Here is a 16,096-nt window from a genome sequence, read left to right as displayed (position 1 = left end):
GAACCTCCTGAAACGTACACTCCTTTCGAGGAGGTGGAAGTACCACTCAAATTCCAAGAGCATTTGCTCTTATTTGATGGCGCCCTAAAACATAACAATCACATTACAAGGCTCGGTCCTTTAGGAAGACCAGGAGCAACGTGGCCGGTCTTAGCCGGATACACACCACATCCAGACATCGAAAGAATGCCTGCAGCAGAGCTGTTAATACAGCTAAAACAACTACTAAAAATTCATAGACAATTAGTTCAGTATGTAATCCGGACTTCAACAATTCAGCCAGCGATTAAACTTCCACAGCTGACCCCTCACCAGGGGAACACAAATAAAATTACACCACAGAACATCCAATCCTGCCTAGGTAAAGTTCCAGCTAAACGGGAACAAATACCATTCTGGTTGGCACAGAAAATCACCCAAATAGAGGCGGTGTTTCCTGACACCACCCCGCTGGAAAAACACAGGATTCTGACTATATGTCTCCCAATGGGAATCGCACCACACATTGAGGACTGTGACACTTGGGGTACAGTCTTTGCTTCCATCTACACAAAAACGCACGGTGTTCCATCCATTTCGGTAATACCAGATGTGCTAAAACAAATTCAAGATGAATACGGTCCAGAACCTGCTTTAACCCTTGGTATGAAATTACTAAAAGACTTCAAGCAGGTCTCGGCTATATTATTAGCCAACATAAAAGGTGAAGCAGCAAACGTGGCGATCCGCCAGAGGTTAAAAGAGGCAGATATAGCAGACCAACCAGCTGAAATTGCCAGAATCATAGAAAAATCCTATGAAGAACTAGGCAGAGATAGTCTAGGTGGAATACCAGTAAAACCGCAACTGACTACAAGTCCAGAAAAAATATTTTTTAATAATAATTATTCACCAAAAAAGAACTGGGATGGAAACAAACAATCCAATCCTAAAGAAAAGAAATTCCAGTCCCGAGGAAGGTCTCCTAGGCGAAGAGAGAAATCTCCGAACCAAAGACAGAGGTCACCGCAGAGTGACCCCTCTGGGAATAGATATAACCTTAGAAATAGGGATAATATTAAAAAACCTGATAGATATCAAGACATTGATACACGTCCCTCTCAATCTTTTCAGAATTCCTCGCAGAAATCGGAAAGAAGAGGACGATCAGAAGAGCACGCCAAGTCCAAAGACAAGGAACCTGCTCAGCTAAAAAAGAAATTACAATTTCCAAAAAAGAAGGTAGCCAGTATCAAGGTAGTTAAAAATGCCGAGAATACTGAGGACACAACTGAAAAACGGAGAATGGGCTCAGACAATGCTAGACAGCGCAGCAGAGGTGAGCATAGCTCGCAAAGTCCTTATGAATCATCTGGAGACAGTGGACACGAATGAATATCTTCAAGTGGAAACTGCAGACACCAGAGTTAGCAAGCCCCACAAGATATACGAGATAACATTACGTATAGAGGGAGATAAGACTAGGAAAATAAGGGGACTATTATGGGATAATCTATCCAAAGGCTATGACATCCTTCTAGCTGAAAAAGACTGGCCACCAGAGTTTGTCAGGGAGTGCCCTCATGGCGAAGAAGTAATTATGCCTGCCTTCTCGAATCAAATCCCGATTCATAAAAAATATACACTTGCTAGAAAGTGGGCAGTGGCCTTAGCACCAGCTTTATATAAAAATCACGTAGGATGGGATGAGGATTCTCCTCCTCACAAAATCCAGTTAAAATCACAACCTACTGCACAAAGGCAGTACCCAATTAAGCAAGAAGCTAAAAAACAAGTAAATGAAATACTAGATCAGCTAGAATACCAGGGGGTGATTGAAACTTGCACCTCACAAATGAACAATCCTTTGTTTCCGGTCTCCAAACCAGACAATTCATATCGTCTAGTTTTGGATTACCGACACCTTAACACATGTTGCAAAACCTTTGCAGTGCAAAACTCACACAGTGCTGCACTAATGAATAACATAGTGCGCAAAAAATACAAAACAACCTTGGACATCTCCAATGGATTCTTTTGTCAAAACATAGCACCAGAGAGCAGATATTTAACTGCATTCTCAGTAAATGGCACTCAAAAGCAATTCTGTCGGTTAGCCCAGGGGTACAAGAACAGCCCGGGGGTATTCTCAGCGAGAGTAACAGAATTACTACAACTATATGATGATGAAGCATTATCTTATGTCGATGACATTTACTTAACAGATGATGACTTGGATACTCACTTGAAAAGAGTGAACACCATAATACTTGGGTTCGCTGCAGAGGGTTACAAATTTAACTTCAAAAAATCCAGAATTGCCCATCTGACAGTCCTGTACGTAGGATATGAATTATCAAGTATAGCATGGTTGACAATTTTCTAAGAACTAGAAGAATTAAAAAATCTAAAATATGAAAAGACGTATCCTCTGCCAATCGACATTCTGCCTCTACGACATTACGCCTGTGTAAACTATACAGACGGACATGCTCAACCCTCCGTTTGGGGAGAACATGCATACAATCCCACATGTGAGATTACAAAAGAAGTGTGGCGCGGAGGTAAACTAAGACCTCTATTAACAAAATCACACTCAGTAGAAACTAATTCAGAACTACAAACTGAAATAATAGCTTTGAAAATGGCGCTAGATAATGCGGATCGCGAATTCCCGACACTTATAGTGTCAGATTCATATTACTGCGTCAAAGCATATAACAAGGATTTGCAGACATGGATTCAGAACGGTTACAAAGATGACACAGATGCACCAATAAAGCAGAAACTGCTCTGGGAACAAGTAGCTCTTTTGAAAAAAGAACTACCAAAGACTCACGTGACTCACTCACTGAGTCATCAACGTGATGGCGTTCACGTTGTGGGGAATTCATTGGCTGAAGCAGCCGCAGCGGCAGCCACTAAACCGGCTCCCGTAGATCGAAAAAAGCGTACATTAAAATACATTGACGGTGAAACAATGCTGGCGGTGAAAACGTCATCAAAAGGCGACTGCTCAGCACTACCGATCAACTATCCACTCAATTATACATACATAATCGATGCAAACTCCGTCCCTTTTGCTCGAATCCCTGGAGTGGGGGATAGAGTGATTCCAAACATGGACAGGAGAAACTTGTTAATCGCAGACGCACACATGGGCGAGGGTCTCAGACACCTTAAATTAAAAGATTCTCTGGAAGAATTACAATCACGGTACTGGTGGCCAGGCATGAGCCTGCACTACACCATGTTTGTAAAAAACTGCCCAAACTGCAACAGAGATCGCAGTGGGGAGAGAAGCAGTTTAATACCTCGTCGTATCAAGGCAGATAATATTACCAGTAAAAAAGAATGGCTTGCGATTAACATATACAGGCTAGTTTCCACTTATAATGTAGATCCTCAGCACTCGGCTGACGTCCGGACTGTTATACAAAGATTTGCGAGTCTAAATGGCATATACGCTAAGAGCATGCTACGTTCGACCATTGTTTTCACTCAGGCAATCCAGCCTGGGGGGGAAACATGGCCAAATGAGCACAGCCCAGCGGGAATCTTCTCACTTCCTTCCTGAGGGTACGGGATGGTGTAAAGAAAAAACCAAGGCAGAAAGCAATCTATAATAGAAAGGATATTAGGTTCGGGAGCTGGGTGGGTCAAACATCTAATAAGTGTCCAACGTAGTCTAAATAACTTGCCAAGAAATTCTCTGAAGGGATTCAGTCCGTACGAATTATTATTCGGAACTAGGATGTTGATCTCTGACCTTGATAGTCAGACTTCAGTGGTAATAGAAAAAACCTTTGATGTCAAAGACCGTTTGGCTATTTTGCAGGACTTAAACAAAACAAGAAAAGACCTGAGCAACATACAGTTGAAACAACAGCCAACGACCACTGAAGAATCACCACCTGTCCCAGCAAGACCTGTCTGGATTCCAAAAGTCGGGGATCTAGTCAGGGAGAAGATCGCGGTAAAGAAGGAATTTGGGCCTTCTTACAGAAAAGCAGTTCCTGTCTTGTCTGTCAACGGGACAAGATCAGTTGTACTACCGCCACTTGCTGGAAAAAAGGAGAACCGAGTTGTATCCATCGACCTGGTAAAACCACAACATGTGGCCGATAACAAACAGTAGGCCAAGTGGACTCCCAATAAGTAGCAGAACACCAAGGTTTGCTACCAGTACAGAGGTCCTAACAAAGAGGCTCATCACATTTGAAACGCCGGCAGAAGAACAAGAAGGACTATGCAACAATGCAATAGAACTCAGACCTCTGAAAACCCAAATAAAGACATTTAGCAGAGACACACCAATCTATACTGAAGTACCAAGTGAAAATGCAAAAAACAAAAATCCTGAACCAATTGGAACAATTGACAGAACTGCATCCGGTTACTTCATCAACTTCGATGATTCCTCTGAAGGCTTCAGTGAATCAAAGACACAGCCATCATCAAAATCCTTTAAAGACAAAGCGAAGGAACTTTTGAAACATCTGAAAGAAACATATCTGGTTTCTCCATGGATTGAATTTTGGGTGGGTTTTGGTGCATTTATCCTCATACTTTGGCTCATCATGGTATTTACTTTGGGACGCTTCCATGAGGGAAAATATGCTAAAATGGACACAGCAAGTCAGAACATCAACTTGGTCCTCAAACCACACACATCTTCACACGTCGAGAAAAGAGAACTATCTCCAGAACTTTCTTCAACCAACTTCACAGCCAATCCGATACCTGGTGGGGTAGCCTGGGACAACACTGACTATGAAATTTATGGTCCGGTCGAGATCCTGAAATATCCACACCAAATCAAGATCTCCTTGAGTGACTTTGCAAAACCAAACTCATTTGCTGATGATTGGGACTTCGAAAGCATCAACAATATGATGTCTGACTTAGTAATGTCTGCTAAATTTACAAAACATGATTATTTGCAAGGTTCTACAAATTATGATAGTATGTATTGCTATAACCGTTATGGTAACCATTTTTTACATAAATCTGCACAACCTAGAAATGTTTTAAGTTATAATCAATGGGAACATTGTGCTACACCTCCAAAAGGAAGCTCTAGAACCGTGTATGACAAATATTCATATTTTTCAGGTTTTAACATAAGTAATGCTGAAACATTTTATTTTAAATTGTCAAACAAGACAGGGATGAAAACCATGATAACCAACACAAAATTGATATATTCAGATTCATTCTTTGAAAAAATGAATACTTTTGGATTTGATTATTGGGACAAAAATGTTGATTTGAAAAGTGTTTGGGGTACAAAAGAATGGCAAGTACAGGGTTTAGAAGCTTTGTTTAGAGCCTGCATGATCCCAGAACAAATGATATTCTTAAATGACACTGTTCAACAAACCACCTGTCTTGGCTTAGCCAAAATCAAAGATTTGATTAAACCGTCTATTCCGAAGCCAACAATGTTTAGCAATAGTTCTAATACAGATGAAGAGATAGACGTAAACCATATATTAAACCAAAACAGAACACATCCTGATTGGAAACAATGGTTGATCTGGCCCACAGATACAAATAACTGTCAAGATAGATTCCTGAATAAAACACAGGGTTTCAAAATGACCAGGCCAGACCCTAGATATCCCCAAAGACATCACCCAGGGATAATAACAACCTACAGTGTGGGCAAATTATGCCTTCAATGGCTACAGACTTCCACACTGCCTGAAATTAAGCAACACCTAACTTTACTTACTGATGGTGCTGACTTGCGTGATTTCATACTGGGACCACGCAAACAGCGTCAAAAGCGTTTCATAGCAGCCTCTGTATATGCAGCATACAATGAGGCCTGGAAGGTTACTCAAATTGAAACAGCAGAGAGAATACGTGAAATTGATCATATTAATTTGGAAAAATCACTTTCTGTAGTGGACAATGGGTTAATGACTCTGTCCTCCAGAATTTTTTCATTGGACAGCATTGTGTCTTCAGCAATCGATATATTATCGCAAGACTTACTGTTATTACAACATGGTCAGTCACAATTGCGTTCCATTGTACAGCTTGGCTGGACGTTACAAAATCTGCGTTCAGGCTATGTGCCTTGGCGTTTAATCAACACAACGTCACTATTCCAAATCTTTAACCTTACTGATAGACAAATCGGTATGGCGCAAAAGGGTGCTGATTATACAATCTTGAGCATTGAAAAACTAGAAAGATTACCAATGACAATGTCAGAACGACCTGTCAGTGAATGGATAATCCACGGAATCATAAATATTCCAATCTCAACCTTCAGGTTTCAATACTGCCAAAAATATATACAGGCTGGCATGTACGAGAAATTGGGAAAGGGGTACCTTAAAACAACATGGAACCTGCCCTATTCACATGCATGTGTCAGTAATAAAGGACAGAAAGTTTTTCTTAGTGGCAACAATTGTGCTATGTCACTAAGCGGCACGCTTCTGTGTAACGGAATTAGTTTGCATGGAGCCTGTGAAGGGAATTCATACAACCTTTCATGTCACCAGCAAGGCGCACCTGCAACTGAAATAGAACCATTCTTTCAAAGACTCTATAATGGGAGTTACATTCTTATTGTAGACCGCAGATGTTGCAGTCTTATGCCCGGGACTCCTTATCTAGTAACCACAACGGCGAAGGTCAAGTGCTGTGGACGTTCTTTATTCCCCAGCTCCTTTCCAGACAGGGAGGCAAGGGCATGGCCCAGTTTGAAAATTACTTCTATTCGAATAGATACTTTAAGCAGAATGAAAACAGTGCTTCTTCAGACGCCTACAAGGCTCACGTCATCTAAAGAAACATATGATCTACAAGTCGCAAGGACGACTGCAGAGATACATACATTATTATCAACTAATTCCCCCGTACATTTCGCGGAGATCCTGAGCGAAATCTTAAATATTTCTGATACCACTGGGGTCTCAAAGGTATTTAAGACAGTATTTTCGATGGCATTAACACCATTCAAAGCCATACTGGGTATTTTTCCAGATTTCGTCCATTCGATTTTTGGCGGACTTCCCCTGATCCTAGGACTAATTGCCGGAATCCTATTCCTAGTCCTTATTTTTCGTTATGGCAACCCATGTCACAGATCAAACTCTCGCGACAATGGAAGATACGATCCTAGCCATTGGATACCGGGACCGGATATCAAAAATCCTGGGACTCTCCCGGCTTAGAGACCTAAACATGACTTGGTTTCTATCATTTCGACCAATGTGGCAAAGGTGTGTTTTACCTGTACTAAGGTGTCTGCTATGCGGAGAAGAATGCGTGTTAGACACCTGTCTGACGCTACAATCGGATGCGCCAGTGGATGCAGATACACTGTTGGTTCCTACCAAGGTTCACGCTTTGTGCTGCCCTCAAAGGCTGCCAATCCTGATGACGGCATTCCTGGAATCTTCACCACTGCGATTGAAGAGTAGTGAAGTTCAAGATGAAAGCAGCATCGAACAGGTACGACCTTCTGTCAGCAATGCGAATCAGAATGTCAATGGAGACAATCATGCGCACGAATGCATGGTTACCCCTATTTCCGACTTAGTGGAACTTTCCCATGAAGCTGTTGACAGTTTTTTCGAAAGCCTGAATGATATGATGTTCTCTCCAGAACAGAAATAGAGACTTTTGAGTAAACTCGCACACGGCGTTCCCTGAATTCGGCCTTCAACTTTAAAAATAAAGTCACATGAACAATTTCACTCCAGCTCACGGACAGCAATATTTTTCAGCAAGCCCCTTAAAATATTTTTCTATATATTTTTTTTCCGGGACACTGATCTTCTGCTTAAAGTAAGGAACTATTCCTAGAGAACAAAAATTTCTATTTTTAGATACTTTATAGACTTTATAGACTTTATAGACTTTAGCTGCCCGCTGGTATGTTCACAATATTTTATTATGTGATGAAATGGTCTCGGACTTCCTTTCTGTATAGCCATATTAAGAGCCATTTCATGTGTATTTCTCATATACCAATAAGCAATAATGCATAAAAATGCGTGTTTACTTTTGCATTTAATTCATAGCTTAAGTGCATACAATATATATGACTGCAATTTTTCAGTATTTTTGAAAATTTCGAAATGCATTTATGTATTTTGGGGTGGTAAGGTATACACTATACTCTATAGTATGTTGTACTATGTTATACTATGCATAGATTAGTAGATATGACCATAGTTAGCGTGGAGTGGGTGTCGTGTATTTCTATAGGTTCTGAATCAGTCCCCCTATTCCTGACCCTATTCTGGTTAAACTAACTATCAAGTTAACTAACAGTCAGCCCATGAGGCAAGAAAACCCCCATGATGCAGATACCGTTATCTGACGCAGTCACACTACGGCACAGGAACGTGTTATCTGATTAGGTCATAACGCTTGAGATCTAATTAGACAAGCGACATTCCTCCAGCCCCTGATAAGGCATACGACGTTCTCATAACAAATCAAACCTATGACAACCTGGATAATCCGTGCGGCCATTGTTTTGATTTCACAGAGAACTTTAGTAAAGAATGTGCTAACGAGCAAGTCGTATGACATCTTTATTGACGTACCTATGTCCATCCTTACGTCAATCTCGGCACCTTTAAGGTATAAATATTGCCGACCTTGCCCTATGCAAACACACGCGTGGTGACAAGACGGAGCAGCCACACTTGCCGAAGCCTAGAGCAGAAGCAGACCCCGCTGGCAGCAGCCCCGCCTTCCTGACGCGCTGAGAGACGCGCTGCTATCTCAAGCCGAGAGACCCAGCACCGGCGCTTCTGGGTAGCCCTCGCAGGCAGCCTGGAATATCGAGAGCAGAGAAAGAGATACCATTCCTCATTCATCCTAAATTCCAGGTACAGAACTGAATAACCCCTCACAGAGAATTCTTTAGTTATTCACTTGGCAAAAACAAACTTAACTTAAACTGTAACTTTCTATTCCCGCCCACGCATTAGACTTAGGTCAGGTACATGGGGTAGGCGTATTTAGAAACACCAGTTGAGTACGTTTAGTCAAATGTATATGTGTATGTAAATATATTTTAATCATTTTAAACATCATATGGCTCAGAAACCATATCAATGTTTTTACAGTATTATTTTATACTATTGCTTTTAATGTATGCACTTTACTTAACTATAAGTATTGCAATAATATCGATCCATTTCTCTTGTATGAGAAAAGAGACTGATCAATAAATAACACCTTTTTATTGAACACGCCCGTCTCTTCCTTTTCTCTACAATCTGATGAGACTAAGAATGCACGTACTGACTGAGTAAAATAATTGCCTTGTGCTCACACGACTCTCGAGATTGACTCTTGATTAGGGGAGAGCAAAGTTGTCATGTTCTATGGTTGTCAGAAACTAAATCCCTTCTTGTCTAATCAGGGGAGGTAATTCTTTCCTGAACATTCGAGAAAGTTTCTAGCGAACTCTGAGCTTAGCTGGCAAACCCAAAAATTAAGTCTAGTATCGACAGTAGTAGACCTAGTTAACGTCTGGCCTAGGCCTTTACTGCTGTAGGTACTATTCCAATGCGCAGAGCCTATTGGGAAGATAGGAACTACACTACAAATAAGAGGAAACACTCTGAAAAAATGTCACTCTCTGTGCTGCGTTTAACCCAAAAGTAGTTATACAGGACTTGTAGATGTGTTGCTAAAATCTCAGGGTTTCTAGTTATTTTCTTCTTCTTTTATTAACAAAGGTCAGAGAGGCAGATGGACATATTTTAAAAGGGGTTGAAGTGTGTTAAAAAATAAGTACATTTAAAATGATGGGATGATGGGTTAGTGTGATGTGTATTTTCAATGCTGGCTTGAGGAAGATGGGACTTCGGTTACAGAGCTTTTGAGGATATGAGGTAGAGGTTGTCTCTTAAACAGGAGTAGTGTTCTGAAGTACACTGTTTTATAGTATTATCCTGTTATCAGTGTAAAACACTATATAAGTCATAGAGATACTATGTAAATTGTCCGTCCGTCCGTCCGTCCGTCCGTCCGTCCGTCCGTCCGTCTGTCTGTCTGTCTGTCTGTCTGTCCGTCCGTCCGTTCGTCTGTCCGTCCGTCCGTCTGTCTGTCTGTCTGTCCGTCCTTCTGTCTGACTATCTATCTATCTATGGGGCGTGACAAAGTCCCCCGAAGGTCGCGCAGTGCGGGGAGGCCCCAAGGTCCAGGGGGCCCCCTCAGCGCATTGCAGACTGGCTCGAAATATGAACGCACAGTGTCACCACACGCATCGGCTGGACACCGTCTCCAAGGCAAAGGAGCATTTAAATAATGATAACGGCCTGCCTCCCATGCACTGCAAAGGCTGGCTCTGTGCACGGGCGGCAGGCCATTATTAAAACAGGTCCTCGACCTCAGAGACAGAGGTTGGGATCACGCAGCACCACGGCAGCACGTTAACATTTGGTGCGCAATCTGTGCGCCATCACGCAGGGTGGGTGGGGCAAGATGGGTTATGGGTACAGTGTAACTTGCACGTGCGACAGCACCAGCAGTATGTGCCTGCCTCCATGAACTCTACAGAAGCCTGCAAGCAACTAAGTTAGGTAAGATTTTTTTAAAGTGGGAATGGAGCTGTATATCACTTTACGAACCAGATTCAGTAAAGAAATAGAAGCAAAAACAGCAGTCAAAAACCGTTAGCCATTGCTGCCAAGGTTTAAGATTGCTCTGTGTGACATTTTCATAATTTCAATAGAATTATAAGTGGCATTTCAACAAGCATGAGTGACACTTTCTTGGGAACAAAAAATCAAGCAATGAAGATGAGGGAAACATAAAAATGTCAGAAATTAGACCCATTTGAGCAACGAGAAACTGTAAGTATATTTTTAACTTGTGCAAAGGACTGCGGGCTAACTCATAATTACAATGACATTATGAAAATGTCACACATAGCAACCTGAAACCTTGTCAGCTATGGGCACGCTGGCTTTGACCCTCACCTGGGAGAATGGCTGACCAAGGGTTAATGAACGCCTTTGCCTCACTTATCATTAATGCTTCAGTACTTCTAAAACATAGGTAATTTGTGGAGCATACTCAGAATGATGAATACTTGACCCAGTGTTCCTACCTCACCTATCCTGGGCCATAGTTCAAGAGGCTGATTTCAATGTGATGTTGTTGCAATTCTGTATGGGCCCTGATATGAGGATGTGAGGCACCAATAGGTCATTTGTCTTTGTTAATCAAATACGCACATTCCTGTGCAGTGTACACAGGCAGTGATTGAGCGTTGGATATTAATTTAAACATGCCCAGGGCTGGTTCCCAGCCCAGAGGGGAGGAAGTGTCCACCCTTGCATGCCCCTCTTTTTTTCCACCACTATCCCGCTCCCGATGATGGATTTTGTCACTGACCTGACCGGGGAGTGCCAGATTTTGATGACTGGAGTACTTTTTTTGGGCCCCGCTTTAGTGCATACATTTCGTGCTGAAGCTTGCTTAGGCAGATCATAGACCCATAGCGTCAGCAGGACTTGGGGGCTATCGGTGGGGATCTCCAAGCATGCTGCTGCAAACGTTTGTGGTAAGCAGGAAATATGGGTCTGCGAGGTGAATGATGGTAGTTCTACCCCCCTTCCAACAGCTGTGTAAGGCCACCCCAAAACCCATGCGAGGGAGAGAAGGATTTGATAGGGGTGGGAGAGAAGGGAGACTCCAAAGAGGACACAGTCCTGGGAGTGTCGGCCACAGTAAAAATCGGTCATCATTGTGCTGTCTTTGCTGCAACTCCAACTGGGCAGGCCCGTGTAGGTAAGGAGAGGCTGCCCCCCCACTTACCTTGTCAAAAGCAGCCCTGCAATATTTTTGGGTCAAATTAGCGCTATTGAACTGCTTAAGATGTACTAGTGAGCAAACGCCAAGCAACAGGATATTGGAACTGTTAGGCTTTAAGGTACTCACTCACGGATGCGGGCTCGGCTTGATGTGCATGATAATTAAGCATTGAGGTTGCTTACAGTCTGTTCACAGACATGTATGTGTGACCTTTAAATTGTAAGTTCGATTCAATCAAGACGGACTCGACCTTTTAACCTTCTAGCACTGATAGCAGAGTATTGTATTAATTTTAACATGCAGAAGACGAGTATTCTCTTTATGTTCCGCTGCTGCCCTCACTTTACGTGCACAGCTGAATTCAACTCTGTGTAGACAAGACTGACTGCATGCAGAGCTGCTGTCTGTAACTGAAGCACTCCTAAAATTAAATTACATTAGGAAGACAAGAACAAATAGCAGCATGACACTTCTCTTACTGTGTCAGCTGTGAGCAGGCTCATTGAAGGTATGGGCCAGCTCTGCGACTTTTTCCCTGGTACAGTCCCGGGCAGCGTGGCCACAGACCAGATCAGAATCTCCATTCCGAATCTCATGGCATTGGCAGAACTGGCTGCACTGGACTGCAGGCAGAAGCTGAGCAGTCATGCTGATGCATCACCACGGCTGAACCATTACGTCGGCCGGGCTGCCTGTGGCGAGGTGAAGCGGCAGGCTCAAAGTGAGCAGGCTGCCAAAGAATGGAAACTGTGCCGAGCAGCCGCGCCCGTCCACAGCGCCTACGGTGATTGGGCAAATTAAGACTCATGAGGTGACATCAGTAAATGTACTGTATCGGGTGAAACATTCTAGCCAGCAGTGAGCTAATCAAGCCCCCAAAGCCTGCCGCCACGAGCAGAGCCATCCCCCAAGCTAAGAGCTTTGGCAGTCAGTAGAGGTGCTCAATAGCAGCGTTCCTGCAGACAGCTGAGGTGCTATAAATGCAAGACAATGCATTTCAGTGCAGTGATGTGGACCACCACACTGAAATCCGTTAGTCTAACCCCGATGCACGGTACTTGGCAGGGCTGTTCCGCTGGAAGTCAAGCCTTGACACTGTGTCTGCAGGTCATTGTGAAAAAGCCGCATCACCATGGTTTCTAAAGCTATGCATTCTCCGTCTTCCTCTCAATGACTTTTCAATGCAGGAGTATTTATTTATTTTTATAAACTCTGTGCTTCTATCTTTTAAATTAAGTCTGCACCAAAGAAATAAAGTTACAGTGGTGCAATGCTAAATTAAACTATGCATGTGATGTCAGAATAATAGGTACGATCCAGCATAAAGCACTCGTTCTTGATGCGAGAGTGTAGTGTGTGTGGAAATTAGCTGCTTCAGAGGGTCTTGCTCTTAGACATCAGCTAATTCATTGCCCTCGTTTGCTGGCAGAAATATACGCCAAACACTGCACCAATGATTAAGGACCAGAGACATCTTAAGAATTTTGGGGGCCCCTGTTCAGAGCACCTTTGAATTTTTGATTCAATATCAGGGCTTTCATGCCACGGGCAGTGCACAGGCACACTGGTTCAAATTCTAAATGTTATTCAGGGATTGTGATGTGTGTTTTCAATACTGATACACAGCAGCAGCTCACTAATATTACTGCAAATAATCTCTGTGACGTTCTCCCATTTCTCATTTGTGAGGACCTATTGTGATCTAAAAAAATCTATTTTTTATGGATTTTTCATGAAACATTTCATGCAAAATGTGTGTAATAGACTGGCATATGTTTCCTACCTTAAAAATATGTTAAAGGAAAACTGCATTTGAAAGAATCAGTTTTTGAATGATTCAAGGTCATCAGGGCAAGACTCTCTGCAGAACAGAGCTAGCTGTATGGGGGCCCCTGAAAGCCATAAGGCCCTGGGCCAGAGCCAACTTTGCCCATGGCTTAAAATGTCTCTGTTAAAGACAGGGAAACTAGAGTGAACACCACAAATGCTCCTGTCATGGCAGACTCTGGTTATTTTGGCACGAACCATAGAAGGTCCATGATTTCATTCATAATACCAATTTAACTTTGGAACCAGATGCATGTTTGGGGTCTCCTGTTTCCTTTGAGTTAAACCCATTTATTTTCTCTGCGGGATTTTTGGTGATACCATCAGTGATGTCATTTGAGATGTCATCAGTGATGCCATCAGTGATGTCACTGACCATGTCATGAATGTTGTAATATGTGACATCATCACCTGTGGATTGCGGGCGCAAGAGTTACAGTTAGTACAACTAACTATAACGGAGGAATTTCAACAGTTTTGAATGAGTGAAATGTCCAGCTAACTATAACAGCCCTAAAACCTATGTTTTTTTTCAGTGAATTTCTAAGGTTTTTTAAATGATAATTCCTAACTATAAACTGCTTGAAACCTATGGTTTTTTAATTGAATTTCAATGGTTTTTTAAAAGATAATTTCAAAGTATAACCTGCCTGAAACCCAAGGTTTTTTTCAGTGATTTTGAAACATTTAATAACATTTTTTTAATCTATTAATTGTTATATTTATTTCTTTGATACTAATTTACAAATTTATTTTTAAATATATTTATTTTAGATATCTTATTTTTTAGATTACATTACACATTTTTATTATATATATATATATTTTTTTTATACTACTTTCTTTTTTTTCTACAATTTTACAACAGTTCCGCACCCAAAGCACACCTCTCTCGATTGCTGTACAGAAAGTACATGCCATTTTACAATTATTCTGTAGGATGCGCGTAGGGTGTGCGATGTGTGCATATTTTCATGCGCGATTGCTATGCGACCCGTACGTGAATTCAAGCGCATACACAACATCTGCATATCACGTTACACCGCACGCGCGTGTTTCCGCATGACATCATGTACGTGTTCAACTTAGTGGGCGTACGACTTCCGTGAAAATATTGGACATAATAAAATATATATATGTATTTAATATAAATATTAAGGGGAAAAAATAATATTCTTTTAGTTTTAATAAACCTATATTACTTTTAAATGCAATTTTGAAAAGTGGCGCTAGATGCGTGCTGCGTGTAGGCACCCAAAACGGATCCCATGTGACCAAAAAAAAGAGATTTCATTGGTTTATAACACTTACTGTTCTAACTATTGAAGAACCCCACCCATTTCAATTACTCTTCTTAGACATTCCTTACGAGAAGACCTATCCTGAAAAGAATGTCACTTTTTGTTCATTGGAAATCTGAACTTCTATTTTGGAATCAAAAATGGCTACACCACTGCAACAATCATCTGATTCTGATGATTTTGTTACTGAACAATTTCTGCAAGAACCTCACCCTCCCAAAAGATACACATCCATCGTATGGAAATGTTTTACTTTTCCAGAGGGGCAGTAGAACTAGTTTGCAAAGCAATTGATAACCATCAATGCTAGGTTTTTCTTTTATTCCCTCAAAGTTCATGGTTTTGATCGTCCTGTTGACTTTTTTTCTTTTTAAAAAAGCAAAAAAATATTCTAAAAATCAAAAAATATATAAAAGTACAAAAAACAAAAAAAAGTTATTTGCAGAACTGACTACTCTGGTTAAAGAAAGAGCTAAATGTATATGCTAGTGTGTGAAAGTTTACATAAATGTAAACATACTGTATAATTGACTAAAGAATGCATTTGTCATATATGGTGAATGTATAACTGCAGAACTATAAGGAAGTGCCGTAGCATGACACTGTAAGCTCTTTATCTACAGCGTGCTGAGCTACTTCCAAAGCACAGAGATGCAACATATCATAAATATGTTGGTAGTCTGTCCTTCTCTCTGCACTGCTGCTTAAACTGCAGGCATGTGGTGATACAGTCACCCTTGCACCAAGGTGTAAGAAAGCTGTGTTGTGTGGAGTTTGTTTTTGTGCAGGAAGACACACCTTCCTGCACAAAAACAATCAGTGAAGGCATTTTTCTCCTACAATGTATGCTGTACATTGTAGCATATATTGAAAGAGAAAAAATGAGCAGAAGTGAAAACAATTCTCCTAGGTAGTGCATTGGTCTTTGTGTAGAGTAGGGGGTCGTGTTGCTGGTAGATTTAGCGTTTAGGGTAGTACACTGGTGTTTGTGTAGTGTAGGGGGTCGTGCTGAGGGTAGTGTTTTAAGGTTTAGGGTAGTGCAGTGGTGTTCGTCTACTGTAGGAGGTAGTGTTTTAGGGGTTAAAGTAGTGCAGTGGTGTTTATGTAGTATAGAAATTCATGCTGGGGGTAGTGTTTTAGAGTTTAGGGTAGTGTAGTGGTGTTTGTGAAGTGTAGGGGTT

The 16,096-nt window shown here is 41.6% G+C and overlaps 1 protein-coding gene across 8 annotated transcripts in view; it reads right to left on the bottom strand.

Moving 5' to 3' along the window:
* DMD (dystrophin) overlaps positions 1-16,096 on the bottom strand; it is a 6,826,337-nt gene that overhangs the window by 1,081,786 nt on the left and 5,728,455 nt on the right. The window lies entirely within an intron of this gene.

The sequence above is a fragment of the Lissotriton helveticus genome, chromosome 8 (genome assembly GCF_964261635.1).
Source record: "Lissotriton helveticus chromosome 8, aLisHel1.1, whole genome shotgun sequence".
Lineage (NCBI taxonomy): Eukaryota > Metazoa > Chordata > Amphibia > Caudata > Salamandridae > Lissotriton > Lissotriton helveticus.
This window is presented reverse-complemented; position numbering and strand designations above follow the sequence as displayed.